Consider the following 20558-nt stretch of genomic DNA (forward strand, 5'->3'; position numbering starts at 1 on the left):
CACACTAATATACTATAAATTATCCCCCCTTTTAGAGTTTCAGGTTAAAGTTTTGGTGCATTTTCACTCTACCTCAGTTATTATGTCTCCCCCAGGAGACATATTGTTTTTGCCCTGTCCGTCCGTCCGTCTGTCCGTCCGTCCGTCCTTCCGTCCGTACGTCACACTTCATTTCCGAGCAATAACTGGAGAACCATTTGACCTAGAACCTTCAAACTTCATAGGGTTGTAGGGCTGCTGGAGTAGACGACCCCTATTGTTTTTGGGGTCACTCCGTCAAAGGTCAAGGTCACAGGGGCCTGAACATTGAAAACCATTTCCGATCAATAACTAGAGAACCACTTGACCCAGAATGTTGAAACTTCATAGGATGATTGGCCATGAAGAGTAGATGACCTCTATTGATTTTTGGGTCACTCTGTCAAAGGTCAAGGTCACAGGGGCCTGAACATTGAAAACCATTTCCGATCAATAACTAGAGAACCACTTGACCCAGAATGTTGAAACTTCATAGGATGATTGGCCATGAAGAGTAGATGACCCCTATTGATTTTGGGGTCACTCCATCAAAGGTCAAGGTCACAGGAGCCTGAACATGGAAAACCATTTCCGATCAATAACTAGAGAACCACTTGATCTGGAATGTTGAAACTTCATAGGATGATTGTACATGCAAAATAGATGACCCCTATCAATTTTGGGGTCACTCCATTAAAGGTCAAGGTCACAGGGGTCTGAACATTGAAAACCATTTCCGGTCAGTAACTTGAGAACCACTTGACCCAGAATGTTGAAACTTGATAGGATGTTTGATCATGCAGAGTAGATGACCCCTAACGATTTTGGGGTCACTCTGTTTAAGGTCAAGGTCACAGGGGCCTGAACATTGAAAACCATTTCTGGTCAGTAACTTGAGAACCACTTGACCCAGAATGATGAAACTTCATAGGATGATTGAACATGCAGATTAGATGACCCCTATTGATTTTGGGGTCAGTCTATTAAAGGTCAAGGTCACAGTGGCCTGTTTATGTAAAATCATTTTTTGGAAATAACTTGAGAACCACTTGACCTACTATGTTGAAACTTAATAGTATGATTGGACATGCAGAGTAGATGACCCCTATTTATTTTGAGGTCACTTGATCAAAGGTCAAGGTCACAGGAGCCTGAACAGTGACTTGAGAACCACTAGGCCAAGAGTGTTGAAATTTAGCGGGATGACTGGACATGCCAAGTAGATGATCCATATTGCAGCCAACCATCAGTGTCTCCTTGACTATCGCTTTTGACCCCTATTGACTTCTTGCCTATAGGACTTTGCATTGGGGGAGACATGCGCTTTTTTACAAAAGCATTTTCTAGTTACTAAATGGATTTGATTCAAACTTAATTAAAGTAGTGGTTCCACATCATCACCCACATCAAGTGACACTTAGTCCATAACTCTGGCACAAATTTTTCAGAATTATGCCCCCTTTTTACTTAGAATTTTTTGTTAATTTTGATGCATTTTCACTATACCTGTGTTATTACAGAAGGGATTTAATTTAAACTTAAAACAATTGTTCCACATCTTCACCCATATCATTTGACACTAAGTTCATAAGTCTGGCTCCAATATTTTATGAATTATCCTGCTTTTTAACAAAAACTTCAGGTTAATTTTAATGCACTTTCGCTCTATCTCTGTTATCACCAAACGGATTTGATTCAGACTTAAAATAGTTATAGCATATCATCACTCACATCATATGACACAAGGGCCATAACTCTTGCACCAATATTTCATGAATTTTGCAACCCTTGTTACATAGAATTTCAGGTTAATTTTGATGCATTTTCACTATTCCTTTGTTATTACTTCTTCCCCATCATCATCTTCATCATATGACACAAGGTCCATGACTCTATTGTTACTAAATGGATTTGATTCAAACATAAGATTGTTGTTCCACATCATCACACTAATATGTTATGAGCTATGGCCCCTTTTTACTTAGAATTTTAGGTTCAAGTTGTGATGTACTTTTGCGCTCTCTCAGTTATTGATAAATGGATTGGATTCAGACTTAAAATAGTTGTTCCACAAGATAAGCCACATGATATGACACATGGTGCATTACGTTTGAAGAAACATTCCATGAATTATCTTTGTTTTATACTTATTTAATATTTTGATACACTTTGTCTCTATCTCTGTTATTACTAAATGACGTAAGCTACTGTCCAATATCTTCATTTACATTGTAGTCATTAAACACTCCAGTGACTGCTCCTGCTTCCTCAGATGTGCCAAATTGCACTATCCATCATCTAAATAGTCGATGGCACTGTCTCCTGTGACAGCTCTTGATCATTTCCGAAGGGGTGTCTTTATGGACAGGTTTGTTTGTATGTATATTGTCTAGTCTTACCAATGAATTTCAGCAACATTTTTATGCAGCTAAGACAGTAATAAATTGTGTTCATTTTGTTATGCTTTCCAAAGGGCAAGCTTACATTTCGCTGCTTTATCCGTCCATCCTTCCATCCCACAATTCTTTTCCGGAGTATTTCTCAGCAGCCAATGGTTGGAGTTTAGCAAAACGTCATAGGAAGCTTCAATATCAATTTTGATTTTTCACAGAGTTATTACCCTTTGATTATTCAGCAATAGTATATTATAGAACAATTCTTGTCTGGAGTATTTCCAAGCCACCACTAGTTGGAATTTAGCCATACTTGTACTTCATAGGAAGCTATCAAGAGGAGATGTGCATATTATCTTTGTGTTTCGGTCAAATGATTTTTCACTGACTTATTGTCCTTTGATTATTCAACATCAGTAAACTTTAGCACCATCCTAGACAGGAGAATTCGTTAGGAACCACTGTCTGGAATTCAACAAAATGTCATCGGATGCTTTATACTCAAGAGGAGGTGGGCATATTTTTAGCTCACCTGAGCACAAAGTGCTCAAGGTGAGCTTTTGTGATCGCCCTGTGTCCGTTGTCTTGTTCGTCCGTCGTCAACAATTTGACTGTTAACACTCTAGAGGTCACAGTTTTGACCTAATCTTAATGAAACTTGGTCAGAATGTAACGCTCAATAAAATCTTGGACTAGTTCGATAATGGGTCATCTGGGGTCAAAAACTAGGTCACCAGGTAAAATCAAAGGAAAAGCTTGTTAACACTCTAGAGGTCACAATTTTGGCCCAATCTTAATGAAAGTTGGTCAGAATGTTACCCGCAATAAAATCTTGGACGAGTTCAATAATGGGTCATCTGGGGTCAAAAACTAGGTCACCAGGTCAGGTCAAAGGAAAAGCTTTTTAACACTCTAGAGGTCACAATTTTGGCCCAATCTTAATGAAAGTTGGTCAGAATGTTACCCTCAGTAAAATCTTGGAAGATTTGATATTAGGTCATCTGGGGTCTAAAACTAGGTCACCAGGTCAAATCAAAGGAAAAGCTTGTTAACACTGTAGAGGTCACATTTATGACTGTATCTTAATTAAACTTGGTCAGAATGTTAATCTTGATGATCTCAAGGTCCAGTTTGAATCTGGGTCATGTAGGGTCAAAAACTAGGTCACTAGGTCAAATCAAAGGAAAAGCTAGTTAACACTCTAGAGGCCACATTAATGATCATATCTTAATGAAACTTGGTCAGAATGTTAATCTTGATGATCCATAGGTCAAGTTCAAATCTGGGTCAGGTGGGGTCAAAAACTAGGTCACCAGGTTAAATCAAAGGAAAAGCTTGTTAACATTCTAGAGGTCACAATTTTGGCTCAATCTTAATGAAACTTGGTCAGAATGTTACCCTCAATAAAATCTTGGAAGAATTTGATATTGGGTCATCTGGGATCAAAAACTAGGTCACCAGGTCAAATCAAAGGAAAAGCTTGTTAACACTGTAGTGGCCACATTTATGACCATATCTTAATGAAACTTGGTCAGAATGTTAATCTTGATGATCTATAGGTCAAGTTTAAATCTGGGTCAGGTGGGGGTCAAAAACTAGGTCACTAGGTCAGATCAAAGGAAAAGTTTGTTAACACTCTAAAGGGGTCAAAAACTAGGTCACTAGGTCAGATCAAAGGAAAAGTTTGTTAACACTCTAAAGGCCACATTTATGACTGTATCTTCATGAAACTTAATCAGAATGTTAATCTTGATGATCTTTAGGTCAAGTTTGAATCTGGGTCATGTGGGGTCAAAAACTAGGTCACCGGGTCAAATCAAAGGAAAAGCTAGTTAATACTTTATGATTTAACTTGTTAACACTCTAGAGGCCACATTTATGACCATAATTATCTTAATGAAACTTGGTCAGAATGTTGATCTTGATGATCTTTAGGTCAATAGGTCAGGTGAGCGATACAGGTCTTGTCTTCATTATCTGTTGGAATGATTTTTCAATGAGATATTGCCCTTAATGGCTTTGCTTATTCAACATGAGTAAACTCTATGTACCCAGTCAGTAAATTACACTTTTGTTCTTTTAATATGCAAACTTGTGGAGCATCCATCAGTTTTAACAATATTTTCTTGTTTCGTATGAAGTACTGTAAAGGTGAATATTTGTGCATCACATTGAACTTGTGAATGCCTGATGAATGATGTTTTATGTGTGTAAACGTTTACAAAAAGAATAAAAATCTGGTGTTAAAATAAGAAGTATGAAGTCAGATTGTGAAGAATAGTGATTGTAAAATGATCTGATATAATTACATTTTGGTGCTGCACTTAGATTTAACTTTTCTTACTTTATGGTAAATTTATATTGGTTAGGAACTGGAAAACATTAAATATCTTACTTACATTTAATGACATAGGTTATTATGGAGATTATTTGGTTTAACTTTATGCATGGTTTTAATTTTGCCAATATTTTACTGTTGCAGAATTTACTAATTTTACAGTATCTCACAATGACTTAAGCTAGTTTTGCAGTATCTCACAATGACTTAAGCTAGTTTTACAGTATCTCACAATGGCTTAAGCTAGTTTTACAGTATCTCACAATGACTTAAGCTAGTTTTGCAGTATCTCACAAAGGTTTTAGCTAGTTTTACAAGGATTTAAGCTAGTTTTACAGTATCTCACAATAACTTAAGCTGGTTTTACAGTATCTCACAATGACTTAAGCTAGTTTTGCAGTATCTCACAATGACTTAAGCTAGTTTTACAGTATCTCACAATGACTTAAGCTAGTTTTACAGTATCTCACAATGACTTAAGCTAGTTTTGCAGTATCTCACAATGGTTTTAGCAAATTTTACAAGGATTTAAGCTAGTTTTACAGTATCTCACAATGACTTAAGCTAGTTTTATAGTATCTCACAATGACTTAAGCTAGTTTTACTTTGATCAATATTATTTTTATGGCCCTTGTGTTGAAGATCTGGAAGGCATATAGTGTTTGAATTTTCCATTGATTCCATCCATCCTTTCAGTCACACTTTCTTGTATACTCTACTCATCCAGTTCAAATCCCTTGCATCCTTTGTAAAAATTCAGGTCAAAAGTTGAAGAATAAGAGGATATATTTATGAAGTTTAGCAGACATTTCCTCTCCTTTCACAAAAATATTTGATAGTTTTTAGCTATTTCAAAAAATAATGTTTAGTAAGATTTCATTGAAAGCAACTTACAAGCTTTAATCATCTAATTTTGACAAAACAATTAACACAAATCCGCAATGATGGTTAATATACATGTGATCAATGTGATAAAGTTGTTTGCTTAGTGGTAATGGAGATATTTCATGTTATTGTAGCTCACCAGAGCATGAAGTGCTTATGTTAGCTACTGTGATCATTCACTGGCTGTCATCCATCCACACATTACTTCACTCTCCTTTGAAACAATATGATGAAATTTGGCCTGCATGTTCCTTGGATGGTCCTCCACCAAAGTTGTTTAAATGTGGGTGCTTGGTCTCTTTTAGGAGTTGCTAGACAGCTTAATGGATCTTCATCAAGCCTAGTCTGTAGCACCATTATAAGATCCTCTTAAAATAGGTATTTACTATCAAATTCTACACCAAGAGAAACAATCCCCATAACTCTGTTTGAATTTTGAGTTATGCCCCATTTTTAGAATTTTTTGGTTAAAGTTTTTGATAAAGTCAAATATCTTTGTTACTATCAAAGCTTTTGATTTGAAACTTAAAATGGTTATTTACTATCAAAGTCTACACAATGAGAAACAATCCCCCTAACTCTGATTTAAGTTTTGACAAAGTTATGCCCCTTTTTAACTTGTTTTTTTTTAGGTAAGGTTTTATAAAGTTTTTACTGGCAAAGCTCTAATTCAGAGTCAAGTATGAGAAAATTTGAGTGTGCTGTCTTACGGACAGCTGTTGTTTTAAAGTCCTCTCTCAAGTTGGTTCAAATATGAGCACTCGGCCTGTTTTAGTTTCTGGTAGAGCTAAAAATAGAAATACCTTGTTAACTGTTTTAGTGGTGGGTAGAGCTGAAAATAGTAATACCTTTTAACAAGGGATGGTAATGAATAACATTTATATACACCCATTTTGAAAAAAACGTGACGTATTATATGATGGCATGTGCGTCTGTCTGTTTGCCCAGCTCTCTGTCTGTCCGTCATTATTTGTGTCTGGAGTCATTAATGGTATTGACTTCAAACTTGGGATATAGGTAGATGGCAATGAGACGATGTGCAGAGCCTTTGAGTTGGCTCTGCAGACCAAAGGTCAAGGTCACAAATTGAGCTAAAGGGTCAAAGCTGTCCATTATATTTTGTGTCCAGAGCATAATTAAATAACCATGCAAGTATTGACTTCAAACTTAGCATGTAGGTAGGTGGCAATGAGAATGGGATCTGTAGGTCAAAGGTCAAGGTTACAGCAAGGTCAGGTCTGTCCATCATATTTTATATCAAGAGCATATTTTTATTAGCCCACCATCATCATATGGTGGGCTATTCAAATCACTCTGCGTCCGTGGTCCGTCCGTCCGTCATTCCGTCCGTCCATTAACAATTTCTCGTTATCACATCTCCTCAGAAACTACTGGGGGGATTTTGACCAAACTTTGTCAGAATGATGTATTGGTACCCTAGTTATGTCCCCCTGAAAATCAGACTGGTTCAATAATTAATGAGTGAGTTATGGCCCTTTGTTTATTTCTATAATTTACATAGATTTATTTAGGGAAAAACTTTGAAAATCTTCTTGTCCAAAACCACAGAGCCTAGGGCTTTGATATTTGGTATGAAGCATCATCTAGTGGTCCTCTACCAAGATGATTCAAATTATTTCCCTGGGGTCAAATATGGCCCCGCCCCGGGGGTCACATGGTTTATATAGACTTATATAGGGAAAAACTTTGAAAAACCTCTTGTCCAAAACCACAGGGCCTAGGGCTTTAATATTTTGTATGTGACATCATCTAGTGGTCTCCAACTAAGATTGTTCAAATTATCCCCCTAGGGTCAAATATGGCCCCGCCCTTGGGGTCATATGGTTTACATATTTCAAATTTGGATCACTTGCATAGTTTTGTGTACCGAAATGAACTTTGACCTTAAGATTGACCTAGTGACCTACTTTCACATTTCTGTAGCTACAGGCTTCAAATTTGGACCACATGAATAGTTTTGTGTACCGAAACAAACTTTGACCTTTACATTGACCTAGTGACCTACTTTCACATTTTTGAAGGTACAGGCTTCAAATTTGGACCACATGCATAGTTTCGTGTTCCGAAATGAAATTTGACCTTGATTTTGACCTAGTGACCTACTTTCACATTTCTCAAGCTACAGCCTTCAAATTTGGACCACTTGCATAGTTTTGTGTACCGAAATGAACTTTGACCTTAAGATTGACCAATTGACCTACTTTCACATTTCTGTAGCTACAGGCTTCAAATTTAGACCACATGCATAGGATTGTGTACCGCAACAAACTTTGACCTTGACATTGACCTTGTGACCTTCTTTCACTTTTTTGAAGGTACAGGCTTCAAATTTGGACCACACGCATAGATTTGTGTTCTGAAGTGAAATTTGACCTTGATTTTGACTTAGTGACCTACTTTCACATTTCTCAAGCTACAGCCTTCATATTTGGACCACTTGCATAGTTTTGTGTACCGAAATAACCTTTGACCTTAAGATTGACCTAGTGACCTACTTTCAGATTTCTCAAACTACAGCCTTCAAACTTGATGCACATGCATAGTTTTGTGTACAAAGAACTTTGTCCTTAAAATTGATCTAGTGACCTACTTTCACATTTCTCAAGCTACAGCTTTCGAATTTGGACCACATGCACAGTGTTGTGTACAGAAATGAAAATTTGACCTTGAGCTAGTCAGTAAGTCTTGAAATTTGGAACACTCAAAAATGGCACATTGGTGGGCGCCAAGATCACTCTGTGATCTCTTGTTACTTAAAAAGTATAAAAGGTACTGACTTGAAACTAGGAATATAGGCAGGTGGTGATGAGATGATGTTCAGACTGCAACAATCTACATTACATCCTTTTCCCCTTCCCCCCACCAAAAAAAAAAGAAAACAGATTTCAAAAACCCACTAACCTGTCAAAAATATGTCTGCAAAGTGTGTTTTCTATTTAAATTTCCGCCATTTTTGTTACAGCGATACATTTCGCTCACTTAATCCTTACAGCATACCACTATACCTACCCCCTGCTAATGATCTTATATGAGGGTCAGTGCAAAAGACCTCAAATTGCATGTCCAATGTCGGGATGCATCTGATGAGCGAGTATGCCTTATTTGAAGTTATTTCTAATGAAAGCAGCCCCGTTTGATATAGTGAATAAACAGACATTTTGGTAATTTCAGTTGTCATGATTTTTTTTTAATATTCAAATAGTAAAACAGTATATTCAAATATTTGTTGCCATCCCTTCTTCTGATGGACCGCTTAATTGATCTTCATCAATCAAGGTATGTAGCATTATTATGAGGTCCTTTCTCATATTCATTTAAGTCTTTTAGGGGCTGTTAGAGCTTAAAATAGAAAGCCCTTAAACAACTTCTTCACTTAAACCACACAATGGATCTTCATCAAACTTAGTCTGTAGCATTAAAATAAAGGCCTCTCTTAATTCCTTCAAATAGGGGCATTTGGCCTATTTAAGGGGCCACTAGAGCTAGTCAGAAAAATAAATGTCATTTTCCCTTGAAATGCTTGATGTATCTTCATTAGTCTTGGTCTGTAGCATCATGAGATCCCCTCCTGAATTTGTTATAATGCAGGCACTTGGCCTCTTTTAGAGACTACTAGACCTAAAAATAGAGACATACTAGACCTAAAAATAGAAATACCTTTATACAGATGAACTGCAAGATGGATCTCCATCAAACTTGATCTGTAGCACAGTTATAAGGTCTAGTCCCAAAGTGTTTTCAAATTAGGAATCTTGACTCATTAAGGGTTACTAAAGCTAAAAAATAGGAAAAAACTGAAACAACTTCTTCTCCTTAATCCTTGATGGATCTTCAACAAACTTAGCCTGTAGCATCATTATAAGGGCCTTTCTTGAATTCCTTCAAATAAGGGCATTTGGTCCATTTATGGAGCCACTAGAGCAATTAATAGAAATACCTTTCAACGGCATCGTCTGATGAACTGCTTGATGGATCTTCATCAAACTTGATCTGTAGCATCATTATAAGGTCCTCTCTTAATTAAGAGAGGACCTTATAATGATGCTACAAGGGGTGCATACCAAAAAGATACTGACTGAATGGTTAACAGTGCATGATCAGACTACACTAGTTGCAAAGGCAGAATCAGTCGTGTCCAGCATAATAAGGGGCTGCTACAGCTAAAATAGGACAACAAACATTTAACAATTCCTTCTCATGAACTGTTTGATAGCTTTTCATCAATCTAGGTCTACAGCATATTATAAGGTCCTCTCCCAAATTTATTCACAGCCCTTAAAGGGTAGTTTGAGCTAAAATATAAGTAGGTAATCTTGCTTAATATCACCAGCAATTTACAAACTTTCATTTGAACCCTGACCCACCCTGTTGATTTATTTTAAAGAAAACAAGAGCTGTCTCCATAGGATGACACATGCCCCCGATGGCACTTTGAATGAATATTATAGTTATGGCCAATGTTAGAGTTTAGGACCTTTGACCTATGGAACTGGGTCTTGCATGCGACACGTCGTCTTACTGTGTCACACATTCATGCGTAGTTATTTTAAAATCCATGCATGAATGACAAAGATACGGACTGGACACACCCATCAATGCACTATCATGAAAAATGACCTTTGAGCTACGGAGCTGGGTCTTGCGTGCGACATGTCGTCTTACTGTGGTACACATTCATGCCAAGTTATTTGAAAATACATCCATGGATGACAAAGATATGGACCAGACACGCCCATCAGTGCACTATCTTTTAACGTCTAAGTGTGACCTTGACCTTTGAGCTACGGACCTGGGTCTTGCGCGTGACACGTCGTCTTACTGTGGTACACATTCATGCCAATTTGAAAGTTATTTGAAAATCCATCCATGGATGACAAAGATATGGACCGGACACGCCCATCAAGCATATCTTATGTCTCAGTGACCTGACCTTGACTAGGACTGGTCATGACACGACATGTCTTTAGGTAACATTCAGCCAAGTATTTGAAAATCACCATCATGACAAGTATGCCGGACACGAAATGCGACAGACACAAGACAGAACAGACGTTCAAAAACTATATGCCTCCCTTCGGGGCATAAAAAAGCTGTCATGATATAATTACTTTTGAACTGTGAAACTCAGGTAAGCGCTTGTTTATACAGATAAGTTTATCTCTTCTGTTGAATTTTTAAAAGTTTTTTTTTATTGTTGAGCATTATCTTTGTTGAAGGATATAAAGTTAAACGATTAATTTTTAAGCTGTGTATCTGTTTTCTTTTCTTTTTACCTTTTGGAAATGATCACATCTTAGATGTTCCCTGTTGCTGTCTCAAACTATGTGTAGTCTCGGATGTAGTAGACGCATTGTTCAGTCTGACACATTGTGATATAGATCACATAGAAAATACAGCATAATGAGTATTGGTCCGAGAGCTCACGGACTTTTATTGCAACAATTGAGGCCATAAAAAGTTTAAGTATTTCATATCCTCCATGAAAACCCATTTCTTAAGTGTCCAAGCCGTGCGTATCTTTATTTTGTTCACTTATGTTTGTGATACGTGGGTTAAAACTCACTTTTAAAAATTTAGGGGATAGGGTAAAGTTTACGTCTACCAGTTTTTTTCGCTGTTTAATTACAGTTACTATCTGATTTGTCAGTAAATGTATATAATGTTATTATGTCAACCAATGTCAGCAAAAAGAAATTCATCAAATAGGAATGAAGGGCAAACTTGATATTTAAGTTCAAAGGTAAATTTATGTACAAATCACAAAAATTGCCATATTTGAAATTAAGTTTTATTCTTAAAAATTAGTTTGTTATCATAAGTTACTCAGCTTTATATAATGTAATGTGTAAATATCAGCCAAAGTCGGAAATGCAAATCTTATTGCAAAACGTCAAGGTCAACCCTGATAACTAAAGGTCAAAGTTCATTTTCATGCAAAAATGTGAAAAATGTTACGTTTACTTTTTCTAACCTGTTTAATATGTAATGTGAATACATTATTAGTCACTGAAGTTAATTATACCCCCACCAAACATGTTTGAGGGGGGTATATAGGAGTCAGTTTTGTCACGTCGCGTCCCGTCCCGAAATCTATTATCTCAGTTATTACCAAATGGATTTGATTCAAACTTAAAATAGATGTTCCACCTCATCACCCACATCATGTGCCCACATCATGTGACACAAGGTGCATAACTCTGACACCAAGTTTTCATGAATTATGTCCCCTTTTACTTAGAATTTAAGGTTAATTTTGTTGTATTTTCACTATATCTCAGTTATTACTGAATGGATTTGATTCAAACTTAAAATAGTTGTTCCACCTCATCACCTAGATCATGTGACATAAGGTGCTTAACTCTGAATAATTTTTTTATGAATTATGTCCCCTTTTACTTTAAATTTAAGGTTGATTTTGATGTATTTTCACTATATCTCGGTTTAAAAATATTACAAAATGGATTTGATTTAAACTAAAAATAGATGTTCCACCTCATCACCCACATCATGTGACACAAGGTGCATAACTCTGACACCAATTTTTCATGAATTATGTCCCCTTTTACTTAGAATTTAAGGTTAATTTTGATGTATTTTCACTATATCTCAGTTACTACTGAATGGATTTGATTCAGACTTAAAATAGTTGTTCCGCCTCATCACCCACATCATGTGACACAAGGTGCATAACTCTGACACCAATTTTTCTTGAATTGTGTCCCCTTTTACCTAGAATTTAAGGTTAATTTTGATGTATTTTCACTATATCTCATTCTGATTAGCTTAGAGCCAAAGGGAAGTAAAGGGCTATTAAAATCACTCTGCGTCCGTGGTCCGTCCGTCCGTCATTCCGTCCGTCCGTCCGTCCGTTAACAATTTCTCGTTATCGCATCTCCTCAGAAACTACTGGGGGGATTTTGACCAAACTTTGTCAGAATGATGTATTGGTACCCTAGTTGTGTCCCCCTGAAAATCAGACTGGTTCAACAATTTATGAGTGAGTTATTGCCCTTTGTTTATTTCAATATTATACATAGATTTATATAGGGAAAAACTTTGAAAACCTTCTTATCCAAAACCACAGAGCCTAGGGCTTTGATATTTGGTTTGAAGCATCATCTAGTGGTCCTCTACCAAGATGATTCAAATTATTTCTCTGGGGTCAAATATGGCCCCGCCCTGGGGGTCACATAGTTTATAATGACTTATACAGGGAAAAACTTTGAATAACCCCTTGTCAAAAACCACAGGGCCTAGGGCGTTGATATTTTGTATGTGACATCATCTAGTGGTCTTCAACTAAGATTGTTCATATTATACCCCTTTGACCTTTACATTGACCTGATGACCTACTTTCATATTTTTGAAGGTACAGGCTTCAGATTTGGACCACATGCATAGTTCTGTGTTCCGAAATAAAATTTGACCTTGATTTTGACCTAGTGACCTACTTTCACATTTCTCAAGCTACAGCCTTCAAATTTGGACCACTTGCATAGTTTTGTGTACCGAAATGAACTTTGACCTTAAGATTGACCTAGTGACCTACTTTCACATTTCTGTAGCTACAGGCTTCAAATTTGGACCACATGCATAGGATTGTGTACCGAAACAAACTTTGACCTTGACATTGACCTAGTGACCTTCTTTCACATTTCTCAAGCTACAGCTTTCGAATTTGGACCACATGCACAGTGTTGTGTACGGAAATGAAATTTGACCTTGAGGTAGTCAATAAGTCTTGAAATTTGGAACACTCAAAAATGGCACATTGGTGGGCGCCAAGATCACTCTGTGATCTCTTGTTTTAACTTTTGTACTGAGTTTCTTCCCCTTAAATTCCAGGAATTAGTCTATTTTTAGAAATCCTATTTTTAGATTTTCAATATTTTAGGTATTTTTCTAACTTTTTTAGCTCACCAGAGCACAAAGTGCTCAGGGTGAGCTATTGTGATCGCTCACCCGTCCGTCCGTCCACACTTTCCTTTAAACAACATCTCCTCCTAAACCAACAGGCCAATTTTGATGAAACTTCACAGGGATGTTCCTTGGATGGTCTTCTTTAAAAATTGTTCGAAGAATTGAATTCCATGCAGAACTCTGGTTGCCATGGCAACAGAAAGGAAAAACTTTAAAAATCTTCTTCTCAAAAACCAGAAGCCCTAGAGCTTAGATATTTGGTGTGAAGCATTGCCTAGTGGACCTCTACCAAGTTTGTTCAAATCATGGCCCTAGGGGTCACTTGATTTTACATAGGAAAATCTTAAAAAATCTTCTTCTCAAAAACCAGAAGCCCTGGAGCTTAAATATTTGACATGTAGCATTGCCTAGAGGACCTCTACTAAAGTTGTTCAAATCATGACCCCGGGGTCAAAATTGACCCGCCTCAGGGGTCACTTGATTTTACATAGGAAAATCTTCAAAAATTTTCTAAAAGTAAACAGAAGGCCTAGAGCTTAGATATTTCATGTGTAGCATTGCCTAGTGGACCTCTACAAAATTTGTTCAAATCATGACCCCCAGGGTTACATAGGAAAATCTTCAAAATTTTTCTAAAAATAAACCAGAAGGCCTAGATCTTAGATATTTGACGTGTAGCATTGCCTAGTAGACTTCTACAAAAAAATTCAAATCTGGACCCCCCTAGGGTCAAATTTACCCAGCCCCAGGGGTTACTTGATTGTATATAGGGAAATCTTCATAAATTTGCTAAAAATAAACCAGAAGGTCTAGATCTTAGATATTTGATATGTTACATTGCCTAGTAGACTTCTACAAACTTTGTTCCATTCATGACCCCCGGGGTAAACTTGGCCCCTCCCCAGAGGTTACTTGATTGTACATCAGAAAATCTTCCAAAAACATTCTAAAAATCATCAGTTTGACATTTCATATTACTCTGGTGAGCGATCCAGGGTCATCATGACCCTCTTGTTATTATAAGTCCTATGTAAAAAGTAAATACATTTTTCTGTGGTAACATGGGTCAGTAAGACACTTTTTTGTATTCACTGTTAGTGTATCTCTAATATTAGAGATTTTTTATATTTACTAGTATTACTATACTAGTATTATACTAGTATTACTTATATGTGGAAGCCCAGGATGAAGTACTCCAAAGACTAAGTATTTTGTAAGATTTCTTATGGTTGCCATTTTTCTGTGACAAGACCGTATGGTGGGGGTATGAGTCACTCCTGTGACAGTTCTAGTTCGTTTTAATGTCTGTATGCCAGGACTCGGCGATATATGACCATTTTGTGTTGATTCGCCGTAAAACCCAACTCACTCACTCACTCACTGTATGCCAGGAAAAGTCAGCAGTGCAGATGTAACCCCAAAACTGCCAAGTGTAAAGCTTATATCAAAGGTCAAACTTAAGTGAAAAATTGCATGAATAGCTTCCTGTTTGAAATATAACAGCTATTTCTAATCATTATTAGTAATTGCTCGTGATTAATTTTATTGTATATATGTCCCACAATGTCAGTAATAAAGATATCATCTGAAATCAGACAAGTTCAAATGTGATATTAAGGGTCAAAGGTCATTTTCAAGTAAAAGAATGAAAGAAAGCTCTTTAACTTTTCTTCTTGTATCTTGTCTATATTAGTCACCGATATCAGTTCATTTTAATGTATAAAAATTAGGCGATGTCTGATATGCAAGTATAATTTCAAAACATTCAAGGTCAACCATAATATCAAAGGTCAAAGGTTGAAAAAGTAAGTAAAATGTTGCAATAATACCGCCTGTTTGTAATAATTTTTATTGTTTTAAAAGTTATTGTTTTGTCATTTTAGTTTGTCATTTTAGTAACTGATCGTTGTTCATTTTACTGTATATATGTCAGACGATGTCATGGAAGAGAAAATAAATCAAGGTCGAACCTGGTATTAAAGATCAGGGGTCATTATTGTGTAAAAGATCAAAATGTAGCATACTTACTCATTACTTTGTTAAAAAATAATAGCTCGTTGTTATAATTCACTGATAGCGATTTATTTTGATGTATACATGCCAAGCAAGGTCAGGAATGTAGGTCTTATCCCAATAAGGCAAAGCCAAACCTATTATCAAAGGTCAAGGGTCAGATTTGTATGAAAATTAACAAAAAAACAACAGCATTTTTGCAATGATTTTTCTTAAAGTTTATTTTTTAGGATATTTCAAAGCTAGTGACTGATCATTATTCATTTTATAGTACATATAAAAGATGATATCATTCTTGAAATAATAATGAAAAATTAGTCAAGGTCAAATCTGGGATTAAAGGTCAAAGGAGAGGGCCTCAAAAATACTCGCCATTATGAACAAAACTGGTTGGAACAAGTTGGGGAGCAAATGTAAAGATCCTACGGCAAGTCTATACAGGCACCATAGCTCATAGAACAGTACGTATCCACCTCATTGGTAACTGCTTCCAAAACCAGTAAAGATAAACTGGACAAGGTTAAATTTCAAGTCTGAGAATAATCCTAGAGCGATGAAAACAACACCAATAAAAGAAATGGAAAAGACGGCCAACCCTGAGCCATTAGAGACAAGACGAGAGTACAAAGCTTTTGTGCACGCATAGAAGGCAAAGAGACTACCATCGCAACCACTCCACTCAAAACTCGAGAGCAGAACCAAGAACTGACTGAAACGACATCGTCAAAGAACTGCGAAAAGGGAAAACAGCAGCACTGGACACAGAGGCAGAGCTGCTCAAGCCCGATTAATGGGTTTCCAGACAGTGTGCACCCAAGATCAGGTTGGAGGTGTCAGGAGTAGAAGAAAAGGGAAAGCAACATCAAGCTTACCAACAATATCTTACGCTAGAAATGATCAATAACCGCTATCCAGCATACTCTTTGATCCAAGCATATACCTATGGATCAGTGGAAAAGGCAGTTCAGAATGCTGGGAGTAGTGTCTACATCAAATTTTCAGACAGCTCCACTCTCGCACTCTCTCATCCAGCTGGCAAGAGATGCTCCAACATAGATCACGATGTAAGCCCTCACATCGGCAACACTCAAACTGTATGAGCGAGGAGAAAAGGGACAAAATATTCATAACAGACTCCAAGTCAGCTCTTCAGGCTCTCTCAGCAGGTCCATAAGACAACTTAACCAGACAGCTGTTGAAAAACATTAATCTCCTGTCTGAGAACAACAGTGTAGCATTTCGATGGATTCCTGCACGTGTGGGCATAGCTGGAAATGAAGCTGTGCACAAACGTGCGAAGGAAGCAACCAGGCAAATACAGTCCCAACTGCCAACTTCATACAGAGAAGCTCAGACTCTGTGGAAGAACAGCTTTGCGTCAGACTGGAAGAACATAAATGGAGGCTACCTGCCAAATCATGACAGTTTACACAAGCTAAAGGCACAGCCAATTAACTGTTTTCCGTCTGCGCCTGAGAAAACATATGAAGAAGCTGGGTGTTGCAGAGACAGCTAAATGTCAGTGCGGAACTGAAGAACAAACACCATTTTACATTCTGCAGGGCTTGTTCTGGAAGAAGCACGCCAGAAAGTTTGGCCAACAGACATCCCATTTGAGACCAAGCTATGGAGAGATGCCAGCGACCTGCAGAGTACGGTGTAGTTCATTGCCGCATCTAATCATAAGATATAAAACGGCCATAAGAAGATGGAACGCAGTAAGGAGGTAAGTAAGAAAAAGTTAACATTAAAATGAATTAACATCAAATTATAACGACAAGATATGTTTTAACAAAGAAATAAAATAACAGTGCTATCTTTTGAATTTATTACCTGAAAATGAATTTTAATCTTTAACATCAGGGCTGATCTAGACTCGTGTCATATGATATCTTTATTGTTGACATTGATCAGTATATATATGAAACTTCAAGGAATAACTATAAGATACTAATAATGACAAAATACCTTTAAACAATGAAAATTATTGCAAAAATGCTATTTTTTGCGATCTTTCACGCAAATTTGACCTTTTACCTTTGATGTAAGCTTTACCAATTACTGTTTTTGAAATTAGATCTGCATTGCAAACATTGACTTACAAATAAACATAAAAAAGATTTATTTTCAATGAAAAAATGACGAGATAATTTTAACGAAGAAGAAGTTAAAAATGCTGTGTTTTGAATTTTTACATGAAAATGACCTTTGACCTTTAATGTCAGGTTTTACCATGACTAACTTGTCATTATTTTTTCAACAGTGATATTGTCTGTTATATACACTTTTAATCGAATAATGATCAGTTTTACTAGTAGTGACAAAAATAACCTACACAATAAAGAAAAATCATTGCAAAATTGCTATTTTTAGCTCACCTGAGCAATGCTCAGGTGAGTTTTTCTGATCGCTCGATGTCCGGCGTCCGTCGTCTGGCGTCTGTCGTCTGTCGTCCATCGTCTGTCAACATTTAGCTTGTGTATGCGATAGAGGCTGTATTTTTCAATTAATCTTCATGAATATTGGTCAGAATGATAACCTTGATGAAATCTAGGCCGAGTTCGAAAATGGGTCATCTCGGGTCAAAAACTAGGTCACTAGGTCAAATCAAAGAAAAACCTTGTGTATGCGATAGAGGCTGTATTTTTCATTTAATCTTCATGAATATTGGTCAGAATGATAACTTTGATGAATTCTAGGCAGAGTTCGAAAATGGGTCATCTCTGGTCAAAAACTAGGTCACTAGGTCAAATCAAAGAAAGACCTTGTGTATGCGATAGAGGCGGTATTTTTCAATTAATCTTCATGAATGTTGGTCAGAATGATAACCTTGATGAAATCTAGGCCGAGTTCGAAAATGGGTCATCTCGGGTGAAAAACTAGGTCACTAGGTCAAATCAAAGAAAAACCTTGTGTATGCGATAGAGGCTGTATTTTTCAATTCTTCTTCATGAATATTGGTCAGAATGATAACCTTGATGAAATCTAGGCCGAGTTTGAAAATGGGTCATCTCTGGTCAAAAACTAGGTCACTAGGTCAAATCAAAGAAAAACCTTGTGTATGCGATAGAGGCTGTATTTTTCAATTGATCTTCATGAATTTTGGTCAGAATGATTGCCTTGATGAAATCTAGGCCGAGTTCGAAAATGGGTCATCTGGGGTCAAAAACTAGGTCACTAGGTCATATCACGTAAAAACCTTGTGTATGCAATAGGGGCTGTATTTTTCAATTGATCTTCATGAATTTTGGTCAGAATGATACCCTTGATGAAATTTAGACCAAGTTTGAAAATGGGTCATCTGGGGTCAAAAACTAGGTCACTAGGTCAAATCAAAGAAAAACCTTGTGTATGCAATAGAGGCGGTATTTTTCAACTGATCTTCATTAAATTTAGCCAGAATGATTACCTTGATAAAATCTAGTCCGAGTTTGAAAATGGGTCATCTGGGGTCAAAAACTAGGTCACTAGGTCAAATCGAAGAAAAACATTGTGTATGCAATAGAGGATGTATTTTTCAATTGATCTTCATGAAATGTGGTCAGAGTGATTGCGTTGATGAAATCTAGGTCGATTTTGAATATGGGTTATCTGAGGTCAAAAACTAGGTCACTAGGTCAAATTAAAGAAAAATCTTGTGTATGCGATAGAGACTGTTTTTTTCAATTGATTTTTATGAAATTCGGTCAGGTTGATTGCCTTAATGAAATCTAGGTCGAATTTGAATATGGGTCATCTGAGGTAAAAAACTAGGTCACTTGGTCAAATCAAAGAAAAAACTTATGTATGTGATAGAGGCTGTATTTTTCAGTTGATCTTCATGAATTTTGGTCAGAATGATTGCCTTGATAAAATCTAGGTCGAGTTTGAACATGGGTCATCTAGGGTCAAAAACTAGGTCATATCTAAGAAAATGCTTGTTTTATCGCAAGAGACCAATTTTTTGGTCCAATCTTAATGAAAATTGGTCAGAATATTTGTTTCCATGAAATCACTAGGTCAAACATGTTTTACACTGTTACGGAGTGTTTCTTAGGTGAGCGACCTAGGGCCATCTTGGCCCTCTTGTTTACGAATTTTTACACAAATTTGACCTTTGATAATAGGTTTGCCTTTGACTTTTAGGGATAAGACCTTCATTGCTGACCTTGCTTAACAAGAATACCTCAAAGCAAATTGCTAACAGTGAGTTGTAACAAGCAATTTTTGAACAAAGTAGTGAGTAAGTATGCTACATTTTGTGATTTTTTATACAAAAGTGACCCCTGACCTCCAATACCAGGTTTGACCTTGACTTATTTTTTCTTCCGTGACATTGTCTGACATATATACAGTAAAATGAACAATGATCAGTTACTAAAATGGCAGAACAAATACTTTTAAACAATAAAAATTATTACAAACAGATGATATTATTGCAATATTTTACACACTTTTTCGACCTTTGACCTTTGCTATTATGGTTGTCCTTGAATGTTTTGAAATTAAAAGTGCATACCAGACATCGCCTGGTTTTTATACATTAAAATGAAGTGATATCGTTGACTAATATCGACAAGATATCATTAACAAGAAGAGAAGTTAAAGAGCTATTTTTCAGTCTTTGACTCTTAATATCACATTTGAACTTGTCTGATTTTAGACGATATCTTTATTACTGACATTGTGGGACATATGTACATTAAAATAAATCACGAGCAATTACTAATAATACGGAAGCTATTCTTGCAATTTTTCACACAAAGTTTACCTTTGAAATAAGCTTTGCCCTTGGCAGTTTTGGGGTTACATCTGCACTGCTGACTTTTCCTGACATACAGACATTAAAAAGAATTAACTTCAGTGACTAATAATGTGAATACATATTAAACAGATTAAAAAAAGTAAAGGTAAATTTTTTAACATTTTTGCATGAAAATGAACTTCGACCTTCAATTATCAGGGTTGACCTTAACGTTTTGCAATAAGAT

The sequence above is a fragment of the Mercenaria mercenaria genome, chromosome 12, assembly GCF_021730395.1.
Source record: "Mercenaria mercenaria strain notata chromosome 12, MADL_Memer_1, whole genome shotgun sequence".
Taxonomy (NCBI): domain Eukaryota; kingdom Metazoa; phylum Mollusca; class Bivalvia; order Venerida; family Veneridae; genus Mercenaria; species Mercenaria mercenaria.